This window comes from Nicotiana tabacum, chromosome 24 (genome assembly GCF_000715075.1).
Source record: "Nicotiana tabacum cultivar K326 chromosome 24, ASM71507v2, whole genome shotgun sequence".
In the NCBI taxonomy this organism is placed as follows: domain Eukaryota; kingdom Viridiplantae; phylum Streptophyta; class Magnoliopsida; order Solanales; family Solanaceae; genus Nicotiana; species Nicotiana tabacum.
In genome coordinates, this window is record NC_134103.1 from 4,602,511 (window position 1) to 4,626,394 (window position 23,884).

Genomic DNA, 23,884 nt, shown 5'->3' on the forward strand with positions numbered 1-23,884 from the left:
TTGCTCGCTTTGCTGCAAACGAGCCTCCAAAACAACGGCCTCAGTAGCTCTGGTTTCCAATTCCGAGAGGCGGAGAACAGTCTGGTCTCGTTCCGCCAAAAGCTGATCATGTTCAGAAGTAAGTTCTTCCTTCTCACAAATCAACCTTTGAAGACCCTCAGAAGCAAGAAAGTTGGCCCACAAAGCAAGAAGAAGTAAATCTTAGAATACATTCATACTAAATTAGAAGAAGTAACAAAGGAAGAAAAGAACGTACCACTGCAGCATTGTGCATGACATTGTTCAACAAGCAGTCTCCCGAGAATGCCTCAATCTTTTCCCAGTCCTTTTCTGAAGAAAAAGGCTTCAGATAATTAGCAAGCTCCACTGGCCAGGATAGCAAATTGTATCAGGTAGAGATCGAAAGAGTAATGTTCCTCCTCCTTTGTGGATCTTCAGAAGGGGCAGCATAATTTTGCCCCAAATTCCCATGAACTGGGGGCTGTGGAAGAGGAATACCTTCTTCATGATCAGTTGCGGCCCGATGGAGGTGATGTAGCAACTGCTGGTGGAAGAGTGGATGAAGATGGAAGTGATGTAGCAATTGATGGTGTTCGTGAAGGTGGAGATGAAGCTGATGGAATTGAAGAATGAGAAGCAGACATCAAATGCAGTGCCGGCTGTTGAATACTCGCCAACCAAATACGGCAAGGACCTGGTACTCAGCCCCGCATCACCGGTTACAACAATTAGGGCCAAAAACGGGAGTTGGCATATTCTACTAAATTAGATTCTTCCCAAAGTGTTGAGACGTCGCCATCAGTTGGTGCAACTATCTCAATAGGTTGAGCATCCTGTTGCGATGAAGAGGATCGTCGCCTTCTATGTAAATAAGCTCCCTCATCACTAGATTCTTCATCATCATCGATCATCACAGTGTCTATGACCGGCCCAAAAGGATGACCAGTCATCATCGCCACCGGAGATGACTCGGGGGCATCAATCTTTGCCCTTTTGTTCTTTTCCCTGGCCGCGGAGGAACATCTTCTCTTTGTTTGTCTATCCTCCGGCCGGGGACTTCGTTAAGAGGTATTTGCACCCGAAACAGGCCCGGAGATACTTGTTCGAGTAAGTGCTTCCTGAAGTAGTCTCGCTGCATTAGCAGGCTCAACCAGAACGTCCTCCTTGGGGACATCAACAGAACTCGCATGTAGACTTAATTCCATGAACAAGTAAGAAGGGTTCAACCAAGTTCTTCATATACAAACACGAAAGCAAGGTAAATTAAAGTTACCATAAGTTTTGGCCTTCCACCCGTATTTAAGGGCCAGTTCTTTCCACGAACGAGTTTTGGGCATTGTGACGTCCAAGATCTTCTGAACTCACCGTTTCAAACCTTCCACCACCGGTGGGATATATAGAGTTGCTGAAACATGCAAAGGGTGAAGAGATGATACGGCCATAGAAGAATATCTAGTAAGTGGAATATTATACAAAGAACTTACTAGTGCGGTTCTAAGCGACCGGAAAGGATGAAGCCGTTGTCGGAATGATGTCATTAGTGGAAACTGCAACGAACCGTTCCATCCACCCACGGTCGATGTCATCATCTATGCTAGACAACAAAGCACGGTGGCCACATTTGCAAAGGTTTTTTCATTCCCCCGCGGAAGATTTTGGGGGAATATAGATTCATCATATGAGCTAAGGTTAGCTCTTCTCCAGTTTCTTGGCACAAACGTCGGAGGCAGGCGATCTTCCTCTACACTAAAGGACTTACCTGTGCCAAACACACCTGGTAGCGAAGAAAAGACTTTGCAATCACGGAATCAAGCTCTCCGCTCAAAGAAAACACACCCAAAGTAAAGGGATACGTGAAAAAGTATGTAAATTCTTCCTTGGGAAGGGTCACTCGCTTCGATAGATCAGGAGTGATAATTTTCAACTCATTGCAGCGGCAATCCTCCTTCATAGTAGGAATACTGGAAGGATGAATGGAAGAATGGTACCTACTAACAGCCCATGTACGAGGGTTAGCAGTAGAAAATTTCTCTTCAAAATCCTTCGAAGTACTAAGCCTTCTTGGGATGATGGAACCCATTATTGGAGGAACGGAATCCTTGGTTTTGTTCTTATTCTTTGTAGAACCAGCACGTAGAAAGAAGCCATTGGAAAAGAAGAAGGTAAAAAGTTTGTGTTTGAAGAAAATTAGAAAAAGGATGGAAAACAAAGATGCAAATCAAAAGCTCAAGCAATTGTGAAACGCAAAGGAAAAGAAAGTTGCGTATAAGTAAAATTTTGGCGGCTAAATTCATGGCCATGATTACCTCGATTATCGGCAAAAGCTGTGCTAAATCATGGGATGACGCGTGTTCGGGGCATTAAATACGGAGAGACGTGCGTCTAATCAATTGTCAGCGACTTTCAGAGGGAATTATAGTAATTTTCGCCAAAAAGGTATTTCTACCAACTTTTTGGTAAAATAAAGTTATGTCACCGAAAAGCAGGGGGACTGTTTGTATAGGGTAAAATATGATATGACACGTGACTGACTAAAAGGAGGACACATGGAATCCAAGATGGGATGACTGAGGACCGAACGCAGCCACTCTGCTTGTCACCGGAAAGGATAATGTTCATAAAGGTGTATTAAATGCTCTGTGCCCGATATCATTTACTAAGGAATATTCTACAACATTAAGAGCGACGGTCCATTATAGAGAATTTGACATTTATGTTCACCGTTACATCTTCATCAATGACCCTCATAATTGGCATTAAAAGAGGGCATGATCCTAGGACCTTTTCCATAGGCATATCTATAAATAGTGAGCTCAGTTACCATTGTAAGGGACACACGAATTTTCTGGCAAAAATATATACAATATTATATACAAAGTTTTATACAATCTCACCTTCTTGCTTTTTGATCTCATCATTGCCGTGTTCGGAAACCATGTTCACGGAATCACCATCTTTGCTGTTTTATCTACATTCTAAGGCTAAGTATTGTGTATTTCTTCGATTATTATATTATTTCAGGATCAAATTAATTCACTTGTGTAGAAATCACGTATAAATTCAACTGTACTATTTTACGGGTAAACACCCCCGCAATACGCAAGATCCATAGAAGGACCGGACCACAAGGGAATATTTGACGCAACTCTACACCACCATATTTGCATAATAATAATGAGTGTTCATACAACCCGATTAGACCACTGGGAAAGAAAAGAACGGGTAAAGGAGGAGGTTTTGATCAATATTGTCCCTTATCTTTGAGGATAAGTCTATTTTGGTCTCTCAAATATAACCCGGAGTATATTTAGTCCCTTAAGTATGCTAAAGTGGAGCATCTTTAGTCTCACTGACATAATATATTCAAAAACTAACGGTGTTACCCAACTCTGATTCATGAAGCAAATCTTCTGCTCTGAAGCAAAATGTTTCCTCTTATTTTATTGGATAACGCAAATTATCACTTTAATTCCCCATTTTTAGATAATGTCTTCTAAAATTTTGATCTTGAAAATATCCCCTTATGTGCCAGTTTTCAATGAGAAAATGACACCGTATAGCCGCTGTTAAAATAATAGCCGAAAAAATGTATAAAATTTGTAAATTGTTTTGTGTATATATATACATTTAAAAATTTCGGTTGATTTTTCCAAAAAGAAAAGTTAAAATTTGAAAAAAAAATAGAGCTGTCAGGATCACTTCTAGGCATATTATTGAAGCAAACGAATAACCAGGTTGTATTATCATTTTTAGCCCGTGCCAAAAATTATTTACATCTGGTAGCGAAAAAAATATATAAAGTTGGTATATTTTTTGTATATTAACATACAAAAAAATAAAAAATAAAAATACATATGGTAGCCGAAAAAGTGTACAAAATTTGTACATAACATACAGAATGTATATACATACAAAAAATATACAAATTTTATATATTTTTCGGCTATTATTTTTACAGCGGCTATACAGTGTCATTTTCTCATTGAAAACTGGCACAAAAGGAGATATTTTCAAGGTCGAAATTTTAGAAGACATTATCTAAAAATGAGAAATTAAAGTGATAATTTGCGTTATCCAATAAAAAAAGAGGCAACTTTTGCTTCAGAGCAAAAGATTTGCTTCATAAATCAGAGTTGGGTAATACCGTTAGTTTTTGAACACATTATGTCAGTGAGACTAAAGGTGCTCCACATTAGCATACTTAAGGGACTAAATATGCTCAGGGTTATATTTGAGGGACCAAAATAGACATACTCTCAAAGATAAGGGACAATATTGGTCAAAAGAGCGTGCCTAGAAAAGAAGACCCCTCTTCTGCTTTGACTTGTGACATTGAAAGAAATCTGGCCGTCGGATGAAAGGAATCAACGGCTGAGGTTTAGTCTCTAATTTAAACCAAAGGACAGTAAATCATACTCTCTCCTGTCCATAATAAATTAGTACCTTTTTAATTTTTAATTTTGGTTCAAAATATGTGTTATTTTACATTATTAAGAAGGAATTAACTTTATTTTTTTAAATTTATCTTTATATAAGAATCCTTTTACCATATCCCAACGTATCAAGTTAACAAAATGTAAATTTTAGTTAAGGATAATTTAGTCAAAATACTAATATTTTTAGGAATTGATATTTTTAAGGGGCATGTCAAAGGCAAAATATTGCTTATTAATTATTATGGACCGGAGGAATTAAACAATATGTGAGGTATGAGTCTCAAATTGGGCCCCGGTTTGGGCTGAGCCGAAGAGCTATTGCCTTGGACTGGGCTGAAATAGTGGCTTTTTCCTCTATCCTTTTAATCTTTTGATCTCTCTATATATATATATATATATATATATATATATATATATATATATATATATATATATATATATATATATATATATATATATAAAAGCAAATCTTTTATGTAAAGATATAGGTTAAGTACTATACTAACTGCTAAGACACTCAATGAATGGGTAATCGTAAATATAAGTTAATATTGTATAGTTTGCTTCTTCACAACTTGTTTTAGTAAATTATAAATAAACTACTATGGGCATATAGTTCATACAATGACGAAGTATTTGAGCAAATATTAATAGCTAGTTATTTTACTCTTGTTTACTCTTATTTAAACAAGAGTAAATATTAACACTTAGTTAACTGAAGAATAACGAACAATTGGTTACGAGTTGCAATAAAATGAGCAAAAACACCCCACCCCTCTCATTGTTGTTCAACACTCTTACTGAAGTTTCGATTAATTCATATTCGTGCCGCATAAAATTATTAAAGGGAAAATTTCCTACTAGGATTTTTTATAATCTCAAAACTCAAACCTGATACCACGTTCTATCCTTGAACTTTATTTATACAATTGGTTCTTATAATTAGATAATGAGTTGATCTTGAAAATGCTAGTTATTGAGCCACTTGGAAATCAATCAAGTGAAATGAAAAAATTGTATATATATAGTATATGCATTTATAGTTGAGAAATTATTGGATAACAAAGTAGCAACATATGGGGCAGGTGGCTTCAAAGCTGCTTTAGTTATTGATAGACAGATAGCTACTTCAATTTTTGGATTCTTCTTCCCACTTAATAATTGATGCTTCCATTTTTCTGTCAATCAATTGACAGCAAAAATTATAAAAAATAACCTTTTTATCAAAGCTTTTTTCAGCTTGTTGCAATCCAGATACTCAATTATCTCCTTAATTTTCAAATAAGGTTAGTGTATACGGTAAAATCGGTTCAAATAATGCTATATATTATCCAAACGTATGCTATATATTTCATTTCTTGCTTATTAATATTGATTGGTGCATCCGGAAGTTCAACTCCCGGAACCAAGCTATTCATTATCTTATCTTGATTACAATGCTAAGTTTTATATTTTATTTAATTTATTTATCATTACAAATCGATTTATTTATCTATAAACTACGATATAAATTCAACCGTACCGTTTTATGGGTAAACAATTAGTCCTTTTTTCCCTTCTTGTACATACTCTTTTGGTTAACCATCTGATATTTGAAATGCACTAGTTCTATTAATTTAGATTCGTGAAACATAGAATCCATTTAAACGGCAAGTGTTTCCTACCAAAAAGTATTTTTATTCTCAAAATTCGAAATCAATACCTCTAAGTGAGGGTTGAGAAATATCATCCATGAAATACTTTGTAATCTTAAATGGTCTGTCCGATTTAAAATGTCGAACTTGACCAAGTAGCAGTTAAATTTAGGAAAAATGACACAGTATAATCGCTCTCAAAATAATAACTGAATATATATATATATATATATATATATATATATTGTATATTTTCTGTATATATAAATATTATGTATGTTATATACAAAAATTAAACAAATTTTATATATTTTTTCGACTATCAAATGTAAATAGTTTCTGACGCGGACTAAATGTAAATAGTATGATTTTTTTAATTATTTGAAACATTATTGGAACTTTAAAAAGGCACAATAAGCATATAACAAACAAGAACCAAATAGTAAAAAGAATTGCTTATAATTATGTTAACTAAAGTTTGATACATTCTAAGGGATTTTCCTTAGATCCTCCGATTAGGTAAAACAATAGTTCAGCCGGGAGAATCAGTAATGTGATTATTTTCGCTCTAATTTTCCTGTTTTATATACACATAAGTCAATAAAATTGAAAAGAATAATTTTTTTCTAGAACTGCGAACAGATAGAGAAGTACAGAATTTTTAGTAAAATACTATGTGATTTTTCTATTATGAAATACAGTACTACACGATATGCACTTCTTGTTGGTCAACAAATTTTTTTATAATATTATTTTTGTCAAATTTGAACAGAGGAAAATGTAGAGGAAGGGAAGTAATCTTCAAAGGTAAGTTCTATATATAGTCATTACTTTCAAAACTCTTGTTTATTCATTTATTTCCTATCACCATTTTCTATAGACATTTTATTTGTGATCTAGCCAGGTTGATATTGGGGAATGGACCTTCTGTTTTTTTTTTTTAATTACAATGAATCTTTATGTTCCGATATCTGAAGTTTAATTCTACTAGTTATAGCCTATTAATAAAAGTAATTAATTAAATCCAGTTGAATAAAGATCCAAGCACGATAAACTAAAAAAACTTTGAACTACACTCGAATCTTTCTATAACAGTCTTATTTATTTCAGTTTTTTAAAGATGTTATAGCGAAGTGTTATTATAGAGAACATATATTATAACATATCATAAAAATTGGTTCCATAAACAACTTGTATTTTATCATGAATGACTGTTATATAGCGGTAATATTATAAAGAGGTATGACTGTATAGTTTAATAATACTAGTGAAATATTTTCACACAATAGTCGCCCTTCCCTCTCCCATGATAGAATTTTTTCAGAAAATCATTTGAACTAGAAATTATTATTTCTCCTTGGTATTTCTGACATAATCTTTAAATTTGATAAATAATTGTTGGTTCTTTTTCTTTTATTTTTTATATACAGTCAGACCTCTTTATAATAGTCTTGTTAGTTCCGATATTTTTTTGCTGTTATAGTATTGTGCTATTATAAAGAACATATATTACAACATAACATGAAAAATTAGTTTCAAAGAAAATTTGGCCATTATAGTAAGATATTATTATAGAGAATGATTGTTATAGAAAGGTTTAATGTTACAACATTGCACAACTTTCCAAACGTGTCTATATTTATATTGGATTTTGGATCTACCTTAAGAGATGAGGAGAAAACTGTTGAGGTTTTAATTTTAAGATGTAATATTCTTAAAATGAGGGTGAATGGGAAATGGAGGGAAAATAAAATTTTGAGTAAAATTTTAAGTTTTCCCCTCTTAACAATGAGACATTGTCCCATATTGGAAGTGGAAGACATTTTTGGTGGGTATATATATAATTGCTCTTCTTGTAGCTCTTAAAGAGTTAAGAAGAAAGCAAGCCTCGCGCCGTCGTCGTCGCTCGCTCGCTCGGCTCGGCTTCGGCTACGGCTTCGGCTTCGGTCAAATGATTGATTGATTAATTTTTTGGACCAAATTTATTTGTTAATAGTAAATATTAACGTAAGATTATCCGTATTTGTAAACGGATATTTTCCAATCCGTGTATTGATAATTTGGCAGCCGGATAATGGTCTTCCCACCATGAAGTGCTTGCTCCACAAATATGTAATGCTTGATCCACCATGAAGGGTGGACGTTTGGTCTTACACTCCTTCTTGGCTGCTATATATATGAGCAACAAATGTTGAAGAAAGATACTCAACTCAACATACAATTCGCTCAACAAATTGACTATACATTGCATTCCTTCCTCTCAGAACTTCCATACGTTTTTCTGAGTATATACTCCTTCGTTCTGCATTGTTTTTAACTTCAAACAAAGCAACTGTAAGTGTGATTTGCTACCGAACTTTGTGTTCGCCGAAACACTGGGGTTTGAAGTACCGCTACACCAGTGTGTTATTCGTTCTATCCTGGGAGGAAATAATCCATAACCTTGGGTACTAGGAGGGGATTAAATTCCTTAAGGAAACACTGTGAATTCAGTGGGCTCGAATTTATTATTATTGTTTCATTACGTTAACTTATATTTTGCAGAATTAATATTTACAAATACAGGAATATTAACGGGAATAACAAAAACTATGTGGTTTAAAAATTTAATGGCCTTATTAAGCTGGTTGTTTTTATTAAGAAATTCATTTGTAAATCATGGCAAGATCATTATTTTATTGAGAAAGCAGATGAACTACCCCAAAAGTTTTATTCCATTTTTAATGAGTATTTTAAGCCCAACGCATGATTTTAATTTGCTAGCGACCTACATGAAATTTGGTTTTAAGCAATTAATTGAAGTATTAATTAACAACCTAACAACATTGTGCCAAAATTTATCTTTATCTTGTAAAGATAGAAAAGTTGTTTCCGATAGACATTCGGCTCAAGGGGCGGATGTAGCTTTCGGATAGCGGGTTTATCTGAACCTAGCATTTTTTCGTGCGCAGTAATTTAATTTGTGTAAAAATTCACAAAAATTATAATAAATAGTAAATATAAACCCATAACTTTAAAAATATAATGGATTTAATGCTAAAAACTACAAATATTAATACCGGATCCACCTCTGTCGGCTCAAGAAAAGGATTTAAAAAACCCACTAACAACATCAAAATATGATGAACTACTATAATGTTGTTTTAAAAAATAATGGAAATCCATGTTACATCTACTAACGTGAAAGTATTTTACTAGTACCACAAGATTATAACTTTATTAGTTCTCTTGATACTATAATAAGATTTGGTTCTTTTTTTAAACGGAAAATGGCCAAAAATACCCTTGAACTATTTGAAATAGCTCAAAAATGTACTCCATTTATTTTTGGGATAAAAAATATTTATATTTTGGACCACAACTGCCCTTAAACTGTTTGTCTTGCCATTGAATATGACATGACAGTTCAGCTGGGCTAGATTTGCTTACATGACCATCCACCTAAGCAATCCAACATGGCAAAAATTAATTTTTCAGAAAAAATATTTTTCCGAAAATTTTTAAAAAATACAAAATCAACACTTATTCCGAAAAAGTAAAACAGTTCCTTGATACTATAATAAGGTTTGGTTCTTTTTTTAAACGGAAAAAAGGGCTAAAAATGCCCTTGAACTATTTGAAATAAGCTCAAAAATGCACTCCGTTTGTTTTTGGTACCAAAAATATCCTTGCCGTATATATTTTGGACCACAAATACCCTTACACCATTAGTCTTGCCATTGAAGGTAACCTGGCAGTTCAACTGGGCTAGATTTGCCATCCACCTAAGCAATCCAACATGGCAAAATTAATTTTTCAGGAAAAAAAAATTTCCGAAATTTTAAAAAAAATACAAAATCAACACTTATTCCGAAAAAAGTAAAACAGTTCCGGAAAAATTATTTATTTCGGATTTTTAAAAAAAATAACAAAATCAACACTTATTCCGAAAAAGTAAAAAATTTCCGAAAAATTATTTATTTCGAAAATTTTATTAAAATACAAAATCAACACTTAATCCGAAAAAAGTAAAAAAAATTCCGGAAAAATTATTTATTTCGATTTTTTTTATTAAAATACAAAATCAACACTTATTTCGAAAAAAGTATAAAAATTCCGAAAAAATAACACAAAATCAATACTTATTCCGAAAAAAGTAAAAAATTTCCGAAAAAATATTTTTGGAAATTTTTATACTTTTTTTTGATAATAAGTATTGATTTTGTATTTTAAATAAATTTTCGAAAAAATAATTTTTCTGAAAAAATAATTTTGCCATGTTGGATTGTTTAGGTGGATGACCATGTAAGCAAATCTAGCCAAATTGGACTGTCATGTCACCTTCAATGGCAAGACTAACGGTTTAAGGGCATTTGTGTTAAAAAATATAGACGACATGGATATTTGTGGTACCAAAAACAAACGAAGGGTATTTTTGAGCTATTTTAAATAGTTCAAGGGTATTTTTTGTTCCTTTTTCGTTTTTTAAAACTTGTTATTCATTGGTTCGATTAATTTGAATTTGCATTACATAGAATCCCTTAAAGCAGATTTAGCAATTTTCTAAGCTCGAACTTGAAAACTCTAATTAAAATTGGATAGATTTCATCAATCTCATCACATGCAATAAAAGTTCCTTAACCTTTGTTACGGCCAAACACACTCACGCAAGTATACGTGGTCGTCAAGTAATAAAGTAGTGAATAAAGTATCGTTCCCACGAAGACTTATGATTAACTTTGACTAATTCAAACTCGAATAGCTTATTGATTCAAGATATTTCTAATAAAATATATAATTTTCTAACTTACTACCTACGGACGATCAAATAATGAATCGCTAAGAATTCAACACAACACTTAAATAGTTTTGTTCAACAATCAATAGGATATAATATTCCAGGGTCACGGGTCATCTAATATTCATGTTGCATTCGTATTTTAAAATAGCTAATTGATTTATCTGAATTGTTGATTCACAGGGTTAATTTCACTCGTAAGAATCTGTCGAGTTCTTACTCGCATGCTCAAGTTAACTTAATACCTATATGTCTATGGAATTAAGTTTAACAAGAACTCATTTACAATTCCTGTATTTTAACCGAGTAAGGCAATTAGGTATATGTCTATCCTAATCGCGAATCCTTTCCCCGATGCCCGGGTTTTGAAAACTTACTCTATTTACTTCTATATGCAATCTAGGGTTCCCACTTTCGAGTTCAACTCTAGATTCGTAGATAGTATTTCACTGTTAATTACTCAGCAAAATAATTAGAAACAGAATTAAATAAACAACCCAATATGATAAACCCAACGTCGTCAAATTAAACTTCAAACATCAACATTCATGTATACCCATGACCCTAGAATAATAGGGTTCTTAGCCACTCATATTCAGGCAATCATCCCAAATTTCATAAGATTGCATAAAAATCAATAAAAGAAAGAAAGGATAAAACTCCAGACGAATTCCGTGGTCTTTGAACTTGGTTATAGCTTTTTTTTCTTCTCTTCCCCCGTCTCTCCTCTACAAGAGGCGTTTTAAAGCTTATATATTGCGTCCAAAAGTTGTAATCTAGAGTTCTCCTAACTCTAGTCCAAATCGGCTTCAGGGGTTGATGCTAAGGCGGATGCGACGCATCCACCTCGTCCTCCATTTCTTAACTTTGCATGTGAGGGTAGACGCGACGCATCCAGCCTTCTCTTCTACTTCCCAGTTTCGCACGCGATGGCGAACGCTATGGCCCAACTTCACTGCTAAAGTTGCACGCAGGATGATGTTTTCCTAGGTTGGATGCGACGCATCCAACCCTTCTTCCTCTGGCTAAACCACCTTTTCTTCATATTTTGCTCTCCGAACACCTTAAATCGTCACACATAACTTAATTAGTCATCAAACCAATAATTACACCATGTTGGGAGTTTTAAAGATTAAATAACATCAAGAAGTGGTTAAAACATGGGTAAAGTAACATCAACACATATCGAAATATGCCAAACATCACTACCCCACACTTAAACCTTTGTTCGTCCTCGAACAAACCATCACTATAGTAAACAAAATAAAATTAAGCTCTTATCATTCAAAGCACACTACATCTATGACCATGGTTATTTGCTACAATTAGGCTCTAGACTATGCATCAACACACTTCCCTTTTCTTATGCCCTTCTTTAAACATATTCGAACAAAGACAACATGCTCACAACAATCCTAACCTCAAAAACCGACTCAATGTCACAATGCACTCATGGCTTGAACAACCAACATCATAGAGAAGTCTAATAACGTTACCTATCCCTCGTGAAACCATGTGCCCTCACAACAAAAGCAGAGAGAGTAAAATCAATCCACACATTCGAATCTCATGCTCATAAAGAAAATTGCTCACTCTCACAAAAGAAGTCACATGCATGTAATTGGTACCATAGGCTTGCCCTTAATGTAAATCTCTACTAATGTAAGCTCGCTCGATCTAAAATCAATTAGGACTTTTTCATGGTTGTAATGTGGGCTAAGGGACGGGTAGGATATATTTAAGGAATAGTGACTCACCCTCCTAAGCACTTTAACACATCATCAAATAACTTAAGCGCGAATTCTTCAACACCCTTTCAATTTCACCAATAATATCACTCCAAACAATATTTCCTCTTTCTTTAAGCACTACTTTAATTCATACCCACTAGCAAGAACAAGACAACAATTTATTCATCTATATTTTTCTTTTCTTTTCTTTTTTCTTTCAATTTTCGCTAGTGGCGTATTATTTTACAAAATAAGTGCACCCTTTTTTTCTTTCATTGGTTCCACTCAAAAGTCACCCCACACTTAGTCCCTTCTTACTTCTTTTAGCGCTCATCTAACAATTAAAGTGCTTTAAGAGGTAAAAGGATCAAAACAATGTCAATTAAGAATAAAAAGGGTATAGGCTTGTAATGCGGGTACCAAACAAAAGTCAATAGGCTCAAAAGGGTTAACTAAGGATCAATTTTATTTGGGATAAGCAATTAAGCTCAAAAAAAAAAAATTCAAAGAAAGCCTAAAATCATTTTTCAAACTGAGCATCACCTCAAATTTCGCTTCAACTCACATACCGGGCAAGTTCTAGACACAAGTACACTACATGGACTACACAAAAACCTTACCACACATGGCACATGACTCATTAAGGACGGTCACATTCCGACTCTCAAACAATGCAAGTATTCACGGAGCAACGAGATATTAAGCATTAAGCGCAAAGTGAACACAAGTCAAGAAAATGAGAAATAGGCGCCACAAAACATGCTATCCATTTTAACAAGGCATCATCAATAATTTCAGAGTGAGAAGGGAAGATATTACATATGTAAAAGCCTAAATATGCCATTATCAACCAAGTCAAGGTCACCTAGGTTCATCATTCTTCCTCCTTTTATTCCCTACATTCCTACTCTACTCTAAAAAGAAAATAAAATTACCCGGTTCAAACTACATCCCATGGAAAAGAACCGAAGCACAAAGAAAAACCATAGGGGATTATTACTACCTAAAGAAAGCTAAAAGACATATATATTTTTTATTTTTTTTGATAATGATAAACTGATAGTTACTCCATATAGATGAATTTACTGCTATTTTATGCCATTAATCCAGTAAATATTTTAGTACATTCATCCATACATCAAAACATGAATCACCCCCCACCCCACACTTAGGACTGTGCGTTGTCCCCAACGCACACAAACAAGGTAAAGTAGGGTGAGAAGAACTCCCTCAAGTCAAGGTGGAGGGCTCATCCGCAGTCTGTGGAGGAGCATCTGCATCCATAGCATTCCTATCATCAACAACTGGTGCTGATTCTGTAGCAGGTGTTACAGCGACCTCAGTAGGCCTGTTGAGTGGAGCCTCAGTGACTATGGGAGGAACAGGAGTGGATGGTCCGGCAGTGGATGATGCAATCAGCTGGGAGATGTCTGTACTTGCACATTGAACCAGAGCTCTGAGGAGTAATGATATCTCCTTCATCATCGTGGCCTGCTCGGCCTGAACTCGGCTTAGATCCGCACGAGTCTGTCTCAACTCATCCCTGGTGGCACTCAACTCGACACGAGTCGCTATCAGCTCAGCCCTGTTCTCTTGCATATCTGCTTGCATTTGCTCAAATAATTGTTGAATGGTGAGCTTAGAAGACCTTCCCTTGTTCGGCTCTAGAACATGAGTGACATCATATGGTCCTGAAGCTTTAGCCTCAATGTCGTCATTCTCCTTGTCCCATAGTACTCCCATCTCTGTCAAAAAAGCCGTTAGGGTATTAGCAAAGAACAGCCTCCACTTGTAATTCATCCTGGTTCGCTGCATTTGATCATGCATGATGGCTCCTAAGTTGAGTGGTATCCCCTCTAATAAAGCATATAATACGAGTGCGCGGTAACGAGGGACATCAGTTTTATGTTGGCATGGCATCAGGCGGTTACATATGAAATTTAGAGCCACACGTGCTAACGCACTCATAAATTCCTTGGCTATAGAGTGGTACTCCATACTCCTATGCTTCCATTCTGCATCCTTCCTGGTAGGGCATAGGACAGACTTAATGTGTGCATAATCTGGTATTTTGCATATGGAGTCAAACCTATCTGTAAGTGTGTGTGGCACCCTTAAGAAGTTATTCAGAGCTTCAGCTGACACATTAATATCTACCCCTCTTACTCGCACAATGTTTCCCCTGGCGTGACGCCAATTGGCGTAGAGCTCTCTAACAATGGTGAGGTTGGCTTTGCCGTGACCTTTCAAGATGGGTCCCCATTTTTGCACCTCTCGAATTGACTTTAGAAACTCTGAGTACTTTTTCTTAAGTGGTCCGATGTTTATCGGCTTTTCCGGAATATACTTCTTTGAAACCAGTATCTTCTTATAGGCTCGGAATGCCTTCTCATTAACAAAGTTTTTCTCCCAATCAACTCGGTCTATGGGTTCACCCTCGTCTTCATCACTCATGTTGACATGTAGGTGGTCATTGTCCGAATCGGAATCGGATTCAGATTCTGTAGTAATCTTCTCCTTCCCTTTATCAGTCGGATCACTCATTTTCGAAGCTTTTCTTTGGTATGTCACAGGCTCTCTTATCTCTATTCCTTTGCTTGGTGTAATACCCTTCTTCACTGTCCTCCTGACTAATGTTTCCTCCTCCTCTTGCTCTGAATCATCACTTAACTGCCTAGGCAGCAGTTCCATTTCCTTCTCCGTCCGCTTCCTTTTTTTCTGTGGATTTGGACCGCTCGCTGCCCTTCCGGTAGGCTATTTGGGCGGTTGCTTGTTACCATCTTTGTCTTGTTGCTTGGATGGTTTACTCACTGCTGTCATTTTATGAATCTAAGTACCTGTCGCGTTTGTATGCGTTGCAATTTCGATTAAAGAAATCCGTTCTGCGTTCGTAGGCGTCGCAAAAAGAGACGAGTGGATGCGTCGCAAGAAGAGTTTTTAACGAATTCGTTATCTTAAGATGTGTTAAAATATATAGTACTTACCTGTGCGTGCGAGCTTTGACGCGACGCATCCCCTTGTCTTCCTTCAAAAAAATTTTCGGACGCGACACGGACGCGATAGGCAGACTTCACTGCCTTGAGCAATTGGCCCATCAAAAATTTTTTTGCTGAGGGGGATGCGACGCATCCGCCTCGTTTTCTCATATCTGGGGAACTTTTTTTTTTTTTTTTTTTTCTTTCTACGTCCAAAAAAAAAAAAAAAAAAAAATAAACTAACTAACTTGGGTGGCCTCCCAAGAAGCGCCTGATTTAACGTCGCGGCACGACGCAACATGTTCTTCATGCCTCCACTAAATCCATTGTGGTCTTGTGACGTGCAATGTCACCACCCCAATAGTGTTTTACTCTTTGGCCATTTACCAAGAATGTCGTATTGGACCCCTTATCACACAATTCTATCGCACCATGAGGTTTCACACTAACCACTTCAAACGGACCCGACCATCGAGATTTAAGCTTTCCTGGAAAAAGCTTTAGCCTTGAATTAAACAGTAGAATTTCTTGACCTGGTTCAAACTCACGATGTTGGATATGCTTATCATGCCATCTTTTGGTCTTCTCTTTATACAATTTGGCATTTTCATACGCATGCAATCGAAACTCATCAAGCTCGTTGAGTTGTAGCAATCTCTTCTCACCGGCCAAGTCCATCTCCATATTTAGCTTTTTAATCGCCCAATATGCTTTGTGTTCAAGCTCGACGGGCAGATGGCAGGCCTTCCCATAAACCAACCTGTACGGAAAAGTGCCTATTGGGGTCTTGTACGCAGTGCGATATGCCCATAATGCGTCATCCAGCTTCCCGGCCCAGTCCTTTCTATTCATACTTACTGTCTTTTCCAAAATCTGCTTGACCTCTCTGTTGAAAACTTCTACTTGACCACTCGTTTGGGGATGATAGGCAGTGGATACTTTGTGCTTGACTCCGTATTTTGCAAGAATATTATTCAGCAGTTTGTTACAAAAGTGAGTTCCCCCGTCGCTTATCAACACTCTTGGAGTCCCAAAACGTGTGAAGATGTGCTTCTTTACAAAGCCTACCACAACCTTTGCGTCGTTAGTAGGAAGAGCAATGGCCTCTACCCACTTAGAAACATAGTCGACCGCCACCAAGATGTATCTGTGCCCGTTAGAATATGGGAATGGTCCCATAAAATCAATCCCCCAAACATCAAAAAGTTCTACCGCCAGAATATTTTGCAAGGGCATCTCGTGCTTCCTCGTGATAGTTCCAGTTCTTTGGCATCTATCACAATTTTTAACGAAGGCATGTGCATCCTTAAACAATTTTGGCCAATAAAAACCTGATTGTAGCACTTTTTGGGCGGTTCTATCCCCGCCGTGATGACCTCCATATGGTGACGCATGGCAGTCATGTAGTATAGCCTTCATCTCTTCCTCAGGAACACACCTTCTCACCAACTGATCTGCACACTGCCTATATAGGAATGGCTCATCCCACACGTAGAACCTTACATCATGTAGGAATCTTCTTCTATTGTCAGCTGTCCATTCTAGTGGCGTCACCCCACTTGCGATAAAATTCACATAATCTGCATACCATGGGGCTTCACCTGAGGTGACTGCTAATATTTGCTCATCCGGAAATGTTTCTTTAATTGACCCTCCTTCAGCTACATGGTCCCGACTTTCTAATCTGGACAAATGATCGGCCACTTGATTTTTTGTCCCTTTTCGATCTCGGATCTCTATGTCAAATTCTTGCAAGAGGAGGACCCAACGAATCAGCCTCGGCTTGGCGTCTTTCTTTTCAAATAAGTATCTGATAGCTGAATGATCTGTGTAGACGATGACTTTGGTTCCCACTAGATAGGATCTGAACTTGTCAAACGCCCACACCACTGCAAGCAACTCCTTTTCAGTCACTGTATAATTCATCTGAGCTGGATTCATAGTTTTGCTTGCATAATAAATGGAGTGAAAGATTTTATCCCTCCTTTGCCCCAACACCGCTCCAATTGCTATGTCACTTGCATCGCACATCAACTCAAATGGTTGTGCCCAATCGGGGCCAATGATAATTGGTGCAGTCACCAATCTTCCCTTCAGCTCCTCAAATGCTTTCAGACATGCATTATCAAACTTGAAGGTAACATCTTTCTCTAGAAGCCTGCACAAAGGGGAAGAAATTTTCGAAAAATCTTTAATGAAACGACGATAAAAACCTGCATGACCCAAGAAACTGCGAATGCCTTTGATGGATGTCGGCGGGGGCAATTTTTCAATCATCTCCACCTTTGCTTTATCCACCTGTAGACCATCTTTTGAAACCTTGTGCCCCAAAACTATACCTTCACTTACCATGAAATGGCACTTTTCCCAGTTTAGCACCAAGTTCGTCTCTTCATACCTAGCTAGCACTTTATCAAGGTTCATCAAACAACTATCAAAAGAACATCCAAACACAGAAAAATCGTCCATGAATACTTCTACAAATCTTTCAACCATGTCAGTGAAAATAGCCATCATACACCTTTGAAAAGTCGCAGGTGCATTACAAAGACCGAAGGGCATTCTCTTGAATGCATACGTGCCATAAGGACATGTAAATGTAGTTTTCTCTTGGTCTTCTGGGGCTATAGCAATCTGATTATACCCCGAATAACCGTCCAGGAAACAGTAGTATTCCTGGCCAGCTAATCTATCAAGCATTTGGTCAATAAAAGGAAGGGGAAAGTGGTCTTTCCGGGTGGCATTGTTCAGTTTTCTGTAATCTATGCAAATTCTCCATCCAGTGACAGTTCTTGTAGGAATTAAGTCATTATTTTTATTAACTACTACGGTTATCCCCCCTTTCTTCGGCACACATTGAACGGGGCTTACCCATTTACTATCAGAGATTGGAAATACAATACCTGCATCAAGCCACTTAATCACTTCTTTTCTTACCACTTCTTTCATGATTGGATTTAGTCGGCGTTGGTGTTCTACACTTGGCTTGTGTCCGTCCTCCATGAGGATTTTGTGCATGCAGAAAGCTGGACTAATGCCTTTAATGTCAGACATTGTCCACCCAATTGCTCGCTTGTGCTCACGTAGCACCCTTAATAGCTTTTCTTCCTGTAATTTAGACAAGTGAGCAGAAATAATAACAGGTAAAGTGTCAGAACTTCCCAAATAAGCATATTGAAGGTGAGGGGGTAGGGGTTTAAGTTCCAAATTTGAAGCTTTTTCAATTGACGGCTTTGGTGGGGGGCCACTTGGCCTATTCAGGGGCTCAAACGGGATTATTCCTTGCATGTAACCACATGATGTATCTAGGATATGCATCATCTCCTCAACCTCATCATCCATCTCCAAGCTATCAAACATCATGATTGCTTTTTCTAAACAGTCGTCTAGATATACACTCGTGTCAAGAAGTTTCTCATCCACCTCCACCACAGATATCATAGAGAGCTCCTCATAGTGGCGGGGAAGTTGGATTGCTTTGTAGACATTGAAGACTGCTTCCTCGTTGTCCACTCTCATAATCATTTTCCCTTCTCTCACTTTAATTATTGCATCGCCAGTAGCCAAGAGAGGTCGTCCCAATATGATTGGAACTTGTTCATCAGCCTCGAAGTCTAGAATAATGAAGTCAGCTGGAAAGATAAATTTTCCAATTTGCAGCAGCACATCTTCAATCACTCCTTCGGGGTAGGCTATGGACCTATCAGCTAATTGCAACATCACGGTGGTTGGTCTCGGAGCTCCCAGACCTAATTGCTTAAACAAGGATAAAGGCATCAGATTTATGCTTGCACCCAAATCACACAGAGCACATCCCACGTCAATATTACCGATTTGTACTGGAATGGTGAAGCTGCCAGGATCCTTAAGCTTTTGGGGAAGCTTGTTTTGGACCCTTGATGTGCACTCCTCAGTAAGTGCAACCGTCTCGAACTCAGTCAATTTCCTCTTATGAGCCACTATGTCTTTTATGTACTTAGCGTACTTTGGAATTTCACGAAGTACATCCACTAATGGAATATTTAATTGAACCTGACTCAACATGGAGAGAAATTTGTTGAACATGCGATCGTCATTCCTTTTTTGCAATCTTTGGGGGAAAGGTGGTGGTGGCCTTGTAACCTCCATTCGCTCTGAACTTGCATCATCTTCCTTTGACTCTTGTGTTGCCTTAGGTGTCAACTCCCCCCAGGTATAGGTTTTTCTTTTATCTTCCTTGGCACTTCCTCTAGTTCCCTCCCGTTTCTAAGTGTAACTGCATTAACTTGAGGGTTCTTCTCTGTATCACTGGGAAGTGAGCCTGTAGGTCTAGTATTTTGGTTTGCTGCTAACTGCCCCATTTGCCTCTCAAGATTTCTGAAATCGGTCCTGAGCTGTTGATTGTCTAGCAACAACTTTTTCAGCAAGTCATTCGTACTTTCTTCCATTTGTTGGGGTGGCTTCTGAGGTTGAGTAAAATTCCCTTGAGGCCTATACTGATTCTGTTGACTTCCGCCCCATGAGAAGTTAGGATGATTCCTCCAGTTTGGGTTGTAAGTGTTCCCATATTGCGCATGTTGATTCATAGGACCTCTGTTTTGTTGCCCCACATAGTATATAGATTCAGGATTCGTGGGGCACATGTCAATCATATGACTGTCTCCGCATAGTTCGCAACAAATAGACATCTGCTGTACATGTTGCATTTGTTGTGTTGTCATTCTATTCATCTGATTTGCCAATTTTGCTATATCGGCTCTCATGGCGGAAAAGTCATCAAGCTCAATCAAACCGGCGGCCTTCTGTTTAATTCCCCTTCGTGAATCCCTCTCTCCTTGCCAATTATGGTCATTAGCAGTGAAATTATTTAGCAAGAGTTGTATTTCACTATATGGTCTTGCCATGCAACTACCCCCACAAGCTGAGTCAAGATTCATCTTTGATGCTTCATCTAACCCATCAACAAAAGTGTGACCCAATACCTCATCAGTTTGACAATGATGCGGGCAGTCTCTGAGTAGCTTCTTGTATCTTTCCCAAGCTTGACGAAGTGTCTCGCCATCCCGTTGTTGGAACCCAAGAATTTGGCTCCTCAGCGACTTTGTCTTCTTAGTTGGGAAAAACTTGATCAGGAATTTCCTTGCTAGATCATCCCAAGTGTGGATAGAGTTCGCGGGCTCCTTTTGCAACCATTCTTTAGCTTCCCCCAACAGTGAAAAAGGGAATAGTGTCAGCCTGACATAGTCCTTGGAGACGTTCGGATAATTGTAAGTGTCCGTGATTTCCAAGAAGTTCTGAATATGCCTCTGCGGGTCCTCATGAGATAGACCCACATATTGTCCTGTGGATTGAATCAGCTGTACCATGTACTGTTTGAGTTCAAAATGCCCAGTGATATCAGGCTTCACAATAGCCTGAGTCATATTCGCAAGATTGGGCCTTGCGGCTTCAATTACCGGACGCTCTTCATTGCCTGCCATATCTATTGGCTGTGGTTGGACTGCGATGTCCAACTCTCTTTCTATTCTCGTTCTAGCTTCGTGTTCCCTTCTCACTCTATGTAGTGTTCGTTCGATTTCTGGATCAAGAGGAATGAGGTTGTTTGCACTTCTACTCCTCTGCATTCGAGAGAAGACCCTGCGTTGACACAAACCAGGCAAACTGAAAATTAAAACTTGAAAACAAATATCTAATAAAAGCTTAACTTAGTCACGTATCTAATTTCTAAGTCCTCGGCAACGGCGCCAAAAACTTGTTACGGCCAAACACACTCACGCAAGTATACGTGGTCGTCAAGTAATAAAGTAGTGAATAAAGTATCGTTCCCACGAAGACTTATGATTAACTTTGACTAATTCAAACTCGAATAGCTTATTGATTCAAGATATTTCTAATAAAATATATAATTTTCTAACTTACTACCTACGGACGATCAAATAATGAATCGCTAAGAATTCAACACAACACTTAAATAGTTTTGTTCAACAATCAATAGGATATAATATTCCAGGGTCACGGGTCATCTAATATTCATGTTGCATTCGTATTTTAAAATAGCTAATTGATTTATCTGAATTGTTGATTCACACGGTTAATTTCACTCGTAAGAATCTGTCGAGTTCTTACTCGCATGCTCAAGTTAACTTAATACCTATATGTCTATGGAATTAAGTTTAACAAGAACTCATTTACAATTCCTGTATTTTAACCGAGTAAGGCAATTAGGTATATGTCTATCCTAATCGCGAATCCTTTCCCCGATGCCCGGGTTTTGAAAACTTACTCTATTTACTTCTATATGCAATCTAGGGTTCCCACTTTCGAGTTCAACTCTAGATTCGTAGATAGTATTTCACTGTTAATTACTCAGCAAAATAATTAGAAACAGAATTAAATAAACAACCCAATATGATAAACCCAACGTCGTCAAATTAAACTTCAAACATCAACATTCATGTATACCCATGACCCTAGAATAATAGGGTTCTTAGCCACTCATATTCAGGCAATCATCCCAAATTTCATAAGATTGCATAAAAATCAATAAAAGAAAGAAAGGATAAAACTCCAGACGAATTCCGTGGTCTTTGAACTTGGTTATAGCTTTTTTTTCTTCTCTTCCCCCGTCTCTCCTCTACAAGAGGCGTTTTAAAGCTTATATATTGCGTCCAAAAGTTGTAATCTAGAGTTCTCCTAACTCTAGTCCAAATCGGCTTCAGGGGTTGATGCTAAGGCGGATGCGACGCATCCACCTCGTCCTCCATTTCTTAACTTTGCATGTGAGGGTAGACGCGACGCATCCAGCCTTCTCTTCTACTTCCCAGTTTCGCACGCGATGGCGAACACTATGGCCCAACTTCACTGCTAAGGTTGCACGCAGGATGATGTTTTCCTAGGTTGGATGCGACGCATCCAACCCTTCTTCCTCTGGCTAAACCACCTTTTCTTCATATTTTGCACTCCGAACACCTTAAATCGTCACACATAACTTAATTAGTTATCAAACCAATAATTACACCATGTTGGGAGTTTTAAAGATTAAATAACATCAAGAAGTGGTTAAAACATGGGTAAAGTAACATCAACACATATCGAAATATGCCAAACATCAAACTTTTCGGTGATAGTGGTTTTGATAGACCGGTAAAACACTGGAATATTTTCAAAATATAATCATTTATACATAATATATTATTTTCAATAACTTATGATGAACCTTTTTTCAGGATCCCATGCATAATGAGAGTTTAGTAAATCGAGTTGCCATTTTTTTTACCTTAGAAACCACTATTTTACATTATATCAAATACGTGATGACCTCGAGCGACGACCTAAGTTTCAGAATTCTCTACCTAACCATTTTTTTCTAGATTAGTCAAAGAAACAGAAAAAATCATAGTTTTTTTGTTGACAATGCAATAGCTCTAGAACTTATTTGGTTTGAAATTTAGTTCGGAATTTCTTAAAGTAATGTTTTCCCACTCTCTGTTAGCTTAAAGTAACATACTTTTCTTTTTCATCCGATTTAAAAAGAAATTGATAAACTTTTACATTTAAACTCTCTTTAATTTATGACCAAAAAAAGAAAATAAAACACTCTTTAATTTTTACATTCTTATTTGTTCTTAATGATATAGTCTTATAGGGAATTACATGACATCTTGAAGATCATAAAATTCTAAGAATAATTTTGATATATTGTATACATATATACTTACATCTAGAGTTATGCATAATTTGGTAAATACCGAATTACTATACCGAAACCGAAAATTTTGGTATTTGGTATTCAATATTTTGGTATTCGGTATTGTATTTGGTTTAAGCTTAAAAAAAAGTGGTATTAGGTATGATATTTGGTATTTTAAAATAAAATACTGAAATACCGAAACCGTACCGAAATATATATTATATTACACAATACACATATTATTAATTATAACATAAATATTAAAAATCTAAAATTTTATTTTTCTTTATTCTTTAAGTTCATAAATTAACTCTAAGCAAGCAACAATACATTTGTAATGATCAAATTTATTCATTTATGTATAATTTTCTCCCTCTGAGTTGATATTTGATGGTTTTGGACAAAACTTTTGTCAACAAACGTTTTTAGTTTTGTACTTTTGAGTACTTTAATTAAGAATATTACAGTTTATGACTCTTACACTAGTTAGTATTCAAACCGAATAAATCGAAACCGGAAGGAGAAAAGCCTAACCATACCGAATTTAATTAGGTACAATATTGGTATAGCATTTTAAGAAATCGAATACTGAAAATATCGAACCGAAATATCTAAATACCATACCGTACTGACCGACGAACACCCCTACATACATCGAGTTTA